Consider the following 13621-nt stretch of genomic DNA (forward strand, 5'->3'; position numbering starts at 1 on the left):
GGGTTCCACCCTCCTCCCCCTTTACTCCCTCCCATTCTCAGAAAAGGGGACCCCCCCCCTTTACAAGCCCATTCTGGCACATCCAGCTTCATCAGGACTGAGCACATCTTCTTCCACTGAGGCCAGACATGGCAGCTCAGCTAGGGGCAAGTGATCCAAAAGCAGGCAACTGAGTCCACGTCAGAGACAGCCCTTGCTCCACTTGCTAGGGGACCCACATGAAGACCAAGCTGCCCATCAGTTACATATGTGTGTGTGGTGGGGGGCAGCGGTCTAGGTCCAGTCCATGCCTGCTCTTTGGTTGGTGCTTCAGTCTCCATAAGCCCCCATGGGCCTAGGTTAGTTGTTTCTATTGGTCTTTTTGTGGAGTTCTTGTCCCCTCCGGGTCCTTCTATGCTTCCCCTTATTCTTTCCTAGACTCCCTGAGCTACAATTAATGTTTGGCTGTGAGTCTCAGCATCTGTTTCTATCCACTGCTAGTCGGGGTCTCTCAGTGGACAGTTATACTAGGCTCCTGTTTGCAAGCATAGCAGAGCATCACTGGTGTCCAACAAAAGACTAATATCCAAAATATAGAAATAACTCAAGAAATTAGACACCAACAAACCAAATAGTCCAAATAAAGAATGGGGTACAGAGCTAAATTGAGAATTCTCAAGAGAGGAATCTCAAATGGCTGAGAGGCACTTAAAGAAACGCTCAACATCCTTAGTCATCCGGGAAATGCAAATCAAAATGACTCTGAGATTTCATCTTACACCCACCAGAATGCTAAGATTAAAAACTCTAATGACAGCACATGCTGGAAAAGAAGTGGAGCAAGGTGAACACTCCTCCATTGTTGGTGGGAGTACAAACTTGTAAAACCATTTTGGTAATCAATTTGGTGCTTTCTCAGAAAATTGGGAATAGCTCTACCTCAAGACCCAGCTATACCACTTCTGGTCATATACCCAAAAGATGCTCCACCATACAACAAGGACATTTGCTGAACTATATTCATAGCAGCTTTTTTTGTACTAGCTAGAATCTGGAAACAACCTAGATGCCCCTTGACCAAAGAATAGATAAAGAAACTGTAGTACAAGGCGAAAGATTTATACGATCTGAAGAGAAACCAGAGTATAGGCCGGGTGTGGTGGCGCACACCTTTAATCCCAGCACTCCGGAGGCAGAGGCAGGCGGATCACTGTGAGTTTGAGGCCAGCCTGGTCTACAAAGTGAGTCCAGGATGGCCAAGGCTACACAGAGAAACCCTGTCTCGAAAAACAAAAAAAAAAAAACCAAAAAAAAAAAAAAAAAAAAAAAAAAAAAAGAAACTGTAGCTGAGCTATTAAAAACAAGGAAATCTTGACATTTGCAGGCAAATGGATGGAACTAGAAAACATCATCCTGAGTAAGGTAACCCAGACCCAGAAAGACACACTTGGTATGTATTCACTAAGTCACCTTTTAAGAATGGTTACCACTGTTCACTTTCTTACCAGAAGTGTGGGGAAGGTTCTAGCTAATAATTCCAGATATGATATCACGGAATTTATCTCAGCTTGTCAACAACTGGCCACGTGGCCTTTGGTAAACAGTATAACCTTTATCACTCTGTTGATTTCTTTGTAAATCCAAGGCGTTGGCTTGGTCTAAGTACTTCTACCGGCTTAAGTTTCAGGAGTACCTTTTTGTGTTCTCAAGAGGAAACACGCATAATGATTGCAACCAAGAATAGAGACTTAAACTTAGAGAGAGAGAGAGAGAGAGAGAGAGAGAGAGAGAGAGAGAGAGAGAGATTTCCATTGTCTTCATTTTCATTTTGGCCCTTTCCAAGATTCTTGGCAGCAGTAAAGACTTGAGGAAACTCTGGTTCAGACCTCCTTTGAGCGATGGTGTCTGCCCTGTCTGCTATCTTGCTTCCCATTATTCAGGTAAAGAAACAGAGGTCGCAGAAAGGTGGCCACTTGCTCAGCCTCCCCATGACTCAGCATTTAGGAAGGACTGTGTGCAGGAGGCTATAGACACGTACATCCTTAGACCTCAGGGTGATCTGCCTCAGGACATCGTCCTGTCTGCAGAGGCAATGATGAGTAGGTTAAAGTCTTTCAAAACACTGTCTTCCAATGGGACCTCGGGGTCTTCAGCAGCTGGCCATCTTCCCCCAGATCCTATGACTATTCTATCTCTGTTTTGAAGGCCTCGGTCCACAGGTATTTGGTTTGTAGGGCTTCCTTGCCAAGAATTGAAGCTTGATAAATTTATGAGCACACTGAGACATAGGATGGTAGAAATTAACTTGAAAATGATGACAAAAAAGCATTGTCAAGGGCAGCAATGAGAAACTTACTGAGTAATGGGGACCTGTAGGTTCCCTCCAAGAGCAAAGAGCCCAGAACAGTCCACACACAGACAGATCAATCAGGGCTGGCTAAGCGGTAGGCTCTGGAGGTACAAATGGTCTTTTCTTCAGGCAGCTTATGATTCATCAGAAGAGGCAGCTAAAAACAACCAACAAACCATACAAACAAACAAATATAACCCTAATGCCAAAAATAGGAATTTTAATATATATACCAAGGAATTGAAATGATGTAAGACATTAACCTCAAAATTGTACCAGAATCAAATGCCCAAGTCTGCAGCAAATTAATTTTGGATCTAAGTTATTTTTTTTTTCCAACTTTTTCTCTTCCTTCCTTCCATCCATCTTTCCTTCCTTCCTTCCTTCCTTCCTTCCTTCCTTTGTATCTTTCTTTTGAGGAAGGATTTCATTTTGCAGCTCAGGGTGGACCTGAACTCTTGACAATCCTTCTGCCCAGTTTCCCAAGTCCTAGGACTAGAAGCATGAACTGTGAACCATGCCTGGGTGCAAGGTCACTTTGAAACAGATGTACTAGACCAGGCTGGTCTTGGTGGCACATAGCTGTGATTCTAGTGAGTACAAAAGGGTCAGGAGTTCCAGGCTAGCCGGGGTTATGTGAGACCCTGTATCAAATAAACCAACCAACCAACAACCAACCAACCAACCAACCAACCAAAATCCCCAAACAATCAAGAAGACCAAACCAGAAAAATCCCTTCTAAACTCACATTTGGTGATTTCAAACATTGAAATGTCTAAGGATGCTTTTCTTTCTCTTTCTTAGGACAGTAGAAAATGGCTTCACTGAGGAGTCCTGTCACATTGAAAAGCCATTTGTTTACAGCAAACTTTCACTTCATGAGTATTTTGCTTGAGGAGTACTGTGTACCTTCCTGGTTACTTGGAGTTTACTTACTTCACAGGGCAAGGAGGTGATTGCCTCAGAGTGGGCAAGGCTTCTAGGCCTGAGAAAGACAGTACGGAGAGGTGGAGTGTAACTGCTTTGGTAAATGAAGTCAAAGTTTGTCAGATACTGGCATCTGTGATGGAGAGGCTTGAGAAGTGTCAAAGATGTGCCGACACAAAGCACGTGGTTTTAAGTGTTAGTTTCTAACTTATGTGGTAGTGAATCTCAGTGTGTCAGCTTTCTGTTCTGAGGTGTAGATGTGTGATACACACACACACACACACACACACACACACACACACACACGCACACACAAATCTTCTTACCTATTTCCTACAGAGCCTCAGACCAGAAAGCCCTTCACTCTATATAGAAGAGTAACATTTGTAAAAAAAAAAAAAAAAAAAAAAAAATGGAGGGAGAAACCTAGGGCTGAGCAGAACGAGATGCTACAGTGAGCGCTGGATGTGCTGGTGCACACCTTTGAGCCCAGCACTCAGAGGACAGGTGCAGGCAGATCTCTGTGTGCTTCAAGGCCAGATTGGTCTATGTAGTAGATTCTAGGCCCCCCAGGACTGAGTAGTGAGACCCTGTTCCTCCTTCCACCCAATGATATGATTCCTTTAGAGTACTAGCCAGAGCAGTGGTCCCCAACCTTCCTAATGCTGTGGCCCTTTAATACAGTTCCTCCTGTGGTGGTGACCCCAACCATAAGGTTATTTCAGTGCGACTTCATAACTGTGATTTTGCTACTGTTATACATAATAATTTAAATGTCTGATATGCAAAATATTTGATACACCCCCCCATGGGGGTTGCAACCCACGGGTTAACAACCACTAGGTTAGAGGAATTTATTTACTAATATATTTACTAGAGAAACACTTCAAATAAATGCTTTTGTTACCAAATGGCTATTTCAAAAGAGATGATGGTGAGCTGAAGAGGTCTATGTTTAGAAATGTGTGGTGGTAGCTGACACATTCAGAGCTGTTTTTTTTTTTTTTTAAACTGCATAGGATGCAGTGGCAGAGCACTTACCTTGATCTGGAAAGGAAAAGAAAGCACAAGGATGGTCATAAACGCAATAAGTAATTACTGTGCATAAAACTGCATGACTTCGGTGTGTGAGGCTCATGGTGGGTTTGGTGAGAATTCTCCTTAATTCAGTCTTGATAGAAATAGGGACACTGGAGAGGAAGTGACTCACCTGGAGTCACAAACAAAGTGATTAAGACACAGGAGAGGAAATAGAATGTTCTCGATCTTTCCCAAATTGAGGAATAAGAGCCCTGCTTCATTGCCGTATGCCACCCAGACCATCTGATTTCTTTATACTTTAACTACTCAGGAACGTATTCAAATGACAGAATCTGAGTCTTACCATTTTCCAGGGAGTTCTACAGGAAAAGCGATACTAGCTCTTTACAATTTCCATGTGTAGTTGGTCCCCTGTATCCACACAGGTTTCACAGCTGTGAATCCAACCAAAATATTGAAGAAAAAGAACCCTCCCTTCGCATCTGTGCTGAACATGTAGACTTTCTCTTGCCATCATCCCCTCAACAATGCAACAGAACAAATATTTACATAACATTTGGTTTAAGTTAGCTGGAGGTGACTCAAAGTATATGGGAAGATGTGCATGGATTGCAGGCCATTTTACACAAGGATCCGGACGGACATCTATTCAGCAAGAACGGCTTCTTTAGTGCTTCCAAAATCTTGGAAAATGAGGGCCTGTCTCCTTCGCGTTTTTAATCAGATGGAGAAACGGGGTTGCAGACAAGCCTGACAATAGCAGACTGAGCAGGGGCCCAAGAAGTCTAAGTGGGGCTTAAGCTGCCTAGGCTTGTGACTTGCTTAGATCCTAGCCCACAACACAGTCAGATGTGAGTGAATCCAGGGCCCCCTGTCATTTCTCAAGCAGTAAGAATGTAATGAGTAGTTGCATGGTGTTGGTCATTTGTAGAGGCCCATGGACTAAGATTTTATAAACAGTGACTCAGTCTGTCTCTCCGGTGTGTGCCCAGGGTGTGGGGTTGGTACATAAATGATAATTAAATACTTGTGCAGGATCATGGCTGTATAGCCTCTAGGGCAGTGTGCTGTGACGTATGTATAGATTCATATTCTCCAGGATGCATTAATATTCTCCAGTATGTATATACACATGTTATCCAGTATATACCCATAGCCTTCTGTGTATATTCAAATTCTCCAGTATATATTCAGTCCCCAGTATAAACAGTCTCCAGTACGGACCCATATTCTACAATGAAGCATTTAGCAACTGATCCGAGTGATCTCTTTGATTCTACCACCCTTTGAATTTTTCATTGGCATCATTACCTTTGTTTGACAGGAACGATTAATATTTGGAAAATAATTGTTTTAGTTCAGGTCTAGTGAAAGTGTTGTATTGCCTGTATTTCTATGTGACCCACTTGATAAGGTGGCATGGTCCTAGAAGGACCCAGAGACTATGCCGCCTATGTAAGAACCACACTGGAGGGGGTCTACTAAGTTGTAACTTCAGGGAGGCTGGCCTTACTTGCTCACGGAGGCACCTAGGGAGAAAGTGTCTCCCAGCTCAATATTGTCTCCTTGGACCAAGGCCTTCCTTCCTGCAAGCTATTTCCACGGTGACTACGGTAAGCAGGCTGGGAGACAAAAAGAAGGCTGAGGACAGGAAGTTGAGACCTTTCCCCAGTCCCCAGTGAGGCACTGATTGAAAGATAAGTAAATGACTGTAAATAAAGGTAAAGAGTAATTCCTGGTGGAGGAGGCATTCAACCTCTGAGGACGCTTACTAGCTCCAGATCACTTCTCTTGCCCAAAGTACAGGAAACAAATTCAGGCTAAACGGACCGACAACCGGTGGCTGTATGAAGATTTTAACTTGGGATATCACGCTCTAAACTACCGTATTATTCAAAGGAGTACTATACTGCATTTTATTTGTGGCAAATCTTCCTTTACCGAATTTGAAACAAGGCAATGATTTGCTTTGGAGCTAGAAAATATCATTTGAATTTTTTTTTAAAAGTAAGATATTCCTGTCTATGAGACAAATCTTATAGTAAAGACTTTAGAGATTATCTAACAAATCTCTGTTGCAAATATGCCCAGTGACTACTTATGGATTAATTTGGAAGATCAAAAATTAATTGAGGCAGCGTGGTGGCGCATACCTTTAATCCCAGCACTAGGGAGGCAGAGGCAGGTGGATCTGTTTCTGTGAGTTCAAGGCTGGCCTGGTCTATAAAGCAAGTCTGGGACAGCCAGGACTATAATAGAAACCCTGTCTCAAAAAAAAATTAATTCAGGTTCTGGGGAGATGGTTCACTCAGTAAAGTGCTTGCTGTGCAAGAGTGAGAAAGTGGTTCCTGCCCACATAAAACGCTAAAGGGGTGTGGGTACCAGTAATTCTGGTGCTGTGGAGGCAGAGACAGGAGCATCCTTGGAGCTCACTGGCCGGACAAGCTAGCCCGTTAATAGCTCCAGGTTCAGCGAGAGACCCTGTCTCAAAAAAAAAAAAAAAAAAAAAAAAAAAAAAAGATGGAGAAGAGAGTGGGGAGAATGTCTGATGTAGGCCTATAGCTTCTATACTCACTGGCACCCACTTATGTACACGGGAACCCCCTACACATGTGCACACACACACACACACACACAGAGCACAATTTTAATCGACACCTAATAACTGTTCTTGGGTTGTAATTTGATACATGTGCATGTTGTGTAATTATCACACAAGGGGAACTGTCATTTCCATCTCCTCAAACATGGATCATTTCTTTCCACTGGGAGTGCTGGAACTCCTCCCTTCTAGTTCTGCAGGGCTGGAAACCAAGCCTACGGCCTTGTGAGTGCTAGGCAAACGCTCCACTACCCAGTTGTGTGCACGGCCTTCTCCCTTTCTCTTTACATAACATGTAACAAACTGTTTAGAGCAGCGGTTCTCCACCTTCCTAAGGTTGTGACCATTTAGTACAGTTTCTCATGTTCTGGTGACACCCCCAACCATCAAGCCATTTTTGTTGTCACTCCATAGCTGTAATTTTGCTACTGTTATGACTTGTAATGTAAATACCTGGGTTTTCTGGTGGTCTGAGGTGAAGGAGCCCCATGAAAAGGTCATTGGACCCCAATGGGGTCCCAACCCACAAGTCGAGAAATACTGGTTTAAAGCAATACTCTCCCCGCTGTGCTAAAGGATTAACTTTTCCCATTTGGTTGTGTTTTGGAACCTGTTATTTGATGCTCTGTCCCTCTGCCCCACCGCCCGCCTTGCCTAAGCTCTAAGGACCTCTGTTTACTTCTGAATTGCTTTGCAGCATTTTAAAGACTCTGTTCCTGGTTAGGGGTATAGCTCTGTGAGGGGAGTACTATCCTAATGTCCACGAAGACCTAGGCTCAGTCAGATAGAACAAACCCCGCGTAGTCGTGCGGGCCTGTAATCCCAGCACTGAGCAGGTCATCCTCAGCCACATAGCTTGTTCAAGACCAGCCCGGGTTACATGAGGCTGGGCCTGGAAAAACAGGTCACAGAGACTATGTTTCTGGCTTAGAAAGTAAGATCACTTGCCACCTAGGACTTAGCTGCTTGTATTTCTTAGGGATGCCAGAGTTTAGTATGGCCAACTAGAGTCCTCTGGAGCAGGCCAGGTCAGTGGGAATCCTGAGGCCCTGGTCAGTTCCTACTGGGCCCTGCTTTCTTTTTCTTGTGTTTCACCCTTTGAGAACTCAGTGTGGTTGGCACACTCTGGCAATGACAGCGAATCCAGAGACACCTATTAGACACTGCAGAGGCAGTGAGTGTATGCATCGATTCCACCTCATGGGTGACACAGCCGTCACACATCCCTTAGGTCTTGGACTTGTTTCTCCTACTTGAAAAAGAGGGGACGCTCACACCCATGGCAGCACTTACTGTGGCTTTTGTGACCACGTTTGGCTTGTCAGTTAAGAAAGAAAATCAACGGCAGGATTACGTTTCAACACCTAATCCCCAGGCAAATGATTTGTCCACGCTTAATATAATGCTCTTAGGATAGGTTGTTTGATATAAACACTAGCTCTCATAAAATGGTGCCTGAGGTACAGTTTTCCCCTCTAATACCCTATTTGTGTTGGGTTGTGCAATCAGATATAAAGCCATTATGATAAAATACATCCCTTTTTAGCCATATATATATATATCTCCACACCAAGAAAGGGATAATGTTGTAAGACTCCAGGCTTCTTACGATGCTTGTAGGTCGGCCTACATTCCTACGTCTTGGAGGAGTGTCAGTGGAGGGGTATCATTAAGCTGCTTCATTTGAATCTGACATCAGGCCCAAGCCTAATTACAGTTAGTCTCTGCCTTTGTCCTGCCTTTCTAGCTGGACGGAGCAGCTGCCTGCTCCCAGGAGGGCGAGAGGAAGCCAATCCTTTCCTGAGATAGCAGCTTGGCCAAACCTCTTTCTTCAGGACTCGGGGCTGCCCTAGGCACATATACGGTTAATAATAATGCTAGGCGTTTTAACACCCGGCATCCACGTCACCGGTCCACCGAGGCGGGGATGACACATAGTCACTTTTCACCTCTTTTCCTGCTGCTCACATCACCTGTGGCCTGGGAGCTCTTCCTCCAGGTCCTGGAGAAGGATCACACTGTGTAGGCGTTTCTGCCCTTATCCTCCTCGGATCTGGCGCTCAAGCCAGAAGACACCCCCTCCACTTCCCTGTGTCTCTGAACAGCAGGCCGGCTCTCAGTAACAGAGTCACTCAAAGTCTGTGAGTGACTCACTCCACACAATACGCGTGATTGAGAGCCTTCTCTGTAATTGGACCTCTAGCCAAAGGATGAAAAATCACAGGGTCTGAATGGAAGTCACTTACGTTTTCAACTTCCTGATCTGAACTGCTGTTTGTCAGGAAGTCATAGGGGAGGTGATGCTGAGGTTTTAATTATTTTTTTTTTTTAATTTGAGATTTAATCTTAAATTCACTTCCCTTCCTCTTAACGGCCTTTCCCTGCTTCCCTCCCTGCCTATCTCTCTCCCAATTTGCTCCCTTTACTGGTATACTAATCCCACTGTGGTAGGTGTGTGCTCTGCCACAGAGCCCTGTTCCCAGATCTGCCACTGTCTAAGTTTCTGTTTTTCCAAGGACAGACTTGAAAACTGAGGCTTGGGCACTGTTTTGCACTTAGAGTTTTGTTTTGAGAACATTTACGAGTGGATCGAGTATTTATATTCATGAATGATCTTTGCTTTGACTAAAAGTGTGGAATGAAAAATGAACACAGGAATTGGGAACAAAGAGGAGGAAGAAGGGAGGAGGGAGGAGAAAGGAAGGAGGAGGGGAGGGAGGGGGAGGGGAGGGAGGGGGAAAGAGAAGGAAGGAGGGGGAGGGAAAAGGACATCTGTCCAGCCTCAGTCTAGTGCAGTGGTTCTCAACATGTGGGTCAAGACACTTTTAAGGGTCAAATGACTCTTTCATAGGAGTTGCCCAAGACCATCAGAAATACCAAATATTTACATTATGATTCATAATAGTAGCAAAATTACAGTTATAACGTAGCACCATAAATAATTTTATGCCTTCTGGGTGGTAGTTGGGCATACCTTTAATCCCAGTGCTCAGAGGCAGAGGCAGGCAGATCTCTGGAGGCCAGCCTGGTCTGCAAAGCGAGTTCCAGGATAGCTAGGACTACACAGAGAAACCCTGTCTCTAAAAACCAAAAAAGTTTATGGTTGTTGGCAGTGGGGGGTGTCACCACAACATGAGGAACTGTATTAAAGCATCACAGACAGCATCAGGAAGTTGACAACCACTGGTCTGGTGGCACTGGTAACCACCCCAGGGCTCTAAATACCAGTGTGCATTTGTCCCTATGGAAACCCATGGGGGCAAAGGGGACCACAGTTCATTGAGTAACTTCTGTCTCATTGTGGGTCATATGATGCTGAACACTGTGCTTTGAGGACAGCATTCTCTCCCTTCAGGTTCCCATCCTACCTTCCAGTCCATTTGCCTGGAGGAAGGTGGTCTACAGAAAGCTCTAGAAGGAATGTCTTGTCCACCCTGGGACTCTATTTGTGTGTGAAGGTGCTTGGTGAGGAGGACGGAAGCCAGGGATTTGCACATTCTGGACAGATGCTGGATCATGGAACCATATTCGAGTTCTTAGATTTCTGTGTTTGTGTCAGGTCTAGAACTAAAACCCAGAGCCCGGGACTTGGGTGAATGCTGAAGCCATGAGCTCAGGGGAAGACCAGACTGGGAATTTCTTGGGCCTTCTTTCCATCTGGGCAAGTGTTTCTCCATGCCCCCTCTCCAATTTTCTCCCTTTACTGGTATACTAATCCCACTGTGCTAATTGTGTGCTCTGCCACTGAGAGGCCAGTTGGAATTGAAGGTAGAAGTTTCTCTAAGTTGTAGTGGCTGGAAAAGGTGAGACTCTTTCTCTACTAAAAAACCACCTCTCCAGTCCAATTCTAAGTATTTCTGAGCACCCTTGTTTGTTACTATTTGGTCTGATGTCCGAGAGTGTAACCAGGGTAACTGACCTCTACCATCTCCCCTCTGTACCTCATCTGATGGAGACACAGCAGGTGTCTAACTGTGGTCCCAATAGTCACTGGAGAACCATCCCATCCTTCCATCCTTCTGCCAGCCTTGAATTGGGCTGTTCGATGTGCAGCATCTCAGTTCAACAAAGGAAGGTGAGTGGGGTTTAAAGATTCCTGACTTAGGGGGTCTTTAAAAGTATTTTTATAAATGGCAATCTTTAAAATAAAGCAATTCCGCTGGGAGGTGGTGGCCTTTAATCCCAGCACTCAGGAGTCAGATGCAGGGAAGTTAAAGGCCAGCCTGGTCTACAGAGTGAATTCCCAGACAGCCAGAGCTATACAGAGAAACCCTGTTTTGGGAAACCAAAATAAGTAAATAAATTGAAGAGATTCTATGTCAGTTGTGAATATTGGTTCAGAGAGAACTTGCAGGAGATTTGTCCTTTGTGCTGTTACTGGGGTGCGGGGTGTTTTCAGCTTCGAGACTCACGTCACATATGCAGTGGGAAACTTTGTGTATATGGGGCTGCATCTCACGTGCTAGGGAGGTATTAGACTCTCAGCCATAATTCTAGCCTATTTAGGGCCACTCGAGGAGCTATTTTTTAATTTGAGGATCAAAAAAGAAAACAATTGAGCCAATTCATAATCCTTTCTGAGGGCAAGGTGAAGGCTTGGCAGTGTGGGACATTACAAGTAAATTAGAAAAATCCTCCCAGAAGCCCGTGGGGATGCTAAACAACATGAGCAGTCTCTGTGGTTGCTTGTATGGGAGGTGGGACTTGCAGTTTTTAAAAGTGCAGTGTGTGTGTGTGTGTGTGTGTGTGTGTGTGTGTGTGTGTGTGTGTGTGATACTAGTGATGCTAGGCAAGCACGCAGCAGGCCACACCCTTAGCTACTCTTATTGGTGTTATTTTTAAGTTTCTAACTTAAAGTAAAACTCTAACTTACTTTTCCTTTCAGATATACAGTCCTTGCTTCTAGAATTTTTAGGTAGATCTGAAATCTCCTTTTCTGAGGTACTCTGCTGAGGGTCCTCTATTGGTGGTTTTCCTATCCAAGGGTTTATGGTGGCCTTGGTGGTGGTAGAAACGTGTGAGAGGGAGGAGATGCCTGCATTTCAAAACCTGTCCGGTGAGGGTGGAAAGTCTGCGATGATTCCAGACTCTGGGCTTGTGTCTGAGGTCAGTGTGGCTAACTCTAGAGGAATGACTTTGTGTCACTCCCCCTCCTTATTACTTTAACAAAGGGACATTGGAGTTTGCTGAAGGGTGTTTGGAAAGCTGCATGGGTTCCTGTGAGGACCCCTGTGAGGAGGGCACAGAGGGAATACTGGGGTCTGGGCAAAGTTCTTAGTTGGATCTTCTGGTTCAGTCTACAAACATGAGGCATCTGGTCCACCCCTGCATCATTTTTTCTTCTTTTTTTTTGATAAACTTGTGGCTGTGTTTCATATTTAGGGACACTAGATGAAGCAGAACAGACTGCTTGGAATTCTGAAGAAACTAATTCTAGTTGGTCTTCCAGAAACTTCCACTGTTCTTATTTCCTTTACTTTCTCTTCATTACTGAGTAGCTCTAAACCCTGCCCATTTCCGTCCCTCTCTTGGCCGGTCACTCGGGGTTATCTCTATTCCCCTTTTTTCCTTCTGCCTCCTGCCCTCTCCCTCCTCTCTCTTTCACCTCCTCTGTCTCTCCTTCTTTCTCATACTTTCCTCCCATTTCTCTTGCTCCTCCTCTTCTTTCTTCTCCTCTTCTTTTTCTTCTTCTCTCTTTCTCATCTCTTCTCCCTTTCTCTCTCTTCCTCTTCACCCCCTTCCTCCTCATTCTCCTCCCTTCCTCTCTCCTCCTTTTCTATAGGAGTGTGTTGCTGGCAATATTACCAGAGTCCTTAGCACATCCTGCTTAAAGCCCCTGCTGGTGCTCCCCCATTCTGCATTCCTCTGCGCTGAAAGAAGGAATCAGTGACAGACCACTGTGCACTCCCAGCGCTGTCTGTCTGTTATCCTTGAGAGAGAAGTGTGGCTCATTCATACCCACATGGTTGGGAGAACTTTCTTCCTGAGCCTTTCTTCAGGACCTGGCCTGAAGGAAACATTCAGAGGCACCCGCATACTGTGCCCATTTTCTCAGTTGTATGCAGTTCCCATGACATCCTGACACTGCTGTGTTCAGATAGCCAGGGAGTTTGCTTGTGACAGCCTGAGCAGGTTTGTCTCCCTAGAAGATTTGAAGGCATAATGTTGTTTGCTTGTGAATGGAGAATAGAAGCCACTTGCATCTGTGCTGACCAATACTGACACACAAATTATGAAGAAATATGGAGTCAAAGGCTGGGAGACTTTTGGTTCTTAGTTAGGTGGCTAGTGTGTTAAAGAAAATTCACTTGAGATGTAAGATGAATAAATTAATAAAATATTTATTAAAAAAAAAAGAAAATTCACATCTTCTAGTCCAAGAAACTGATTTACTTCACAGGGATTCAAGAATTGTCTGGAATTCCCCTTCTCCAGTGTTTTGGTAGAGAAGGAAAAATAGACTAATTAGATCAAACAAGCAGATGTCCTTTGATGTCCCTTACCCTCCCCCCACTCCTTACGTATGCAAATAGGTTTCAGAAGAGGGGAAAAGCCCAAACACAGATCCAGGTATGTTTGGCCTTCCCTAATCAGGAGATAATAACAGCATTCTTTATTTTGTTGTAATTATGATTCAAAAAGAACTATACATCAACATTGATCTGCATGCGAGGAATGTGGGGCTGGCCCAAGAGACTTAGCTCTGCAGAGCCCACAGAGT

The sequence above is a fragment of the Acomys minous genome, assembly GCF_964271855.1.
Source record: "Acomys minous genome assembly, chromosome: 9".
Lineage (NCBI taxonomy): Eukaryota > Metazoa > Chordata > Mammalia > Rodentia > Muridae > Acomys > Acomys minous.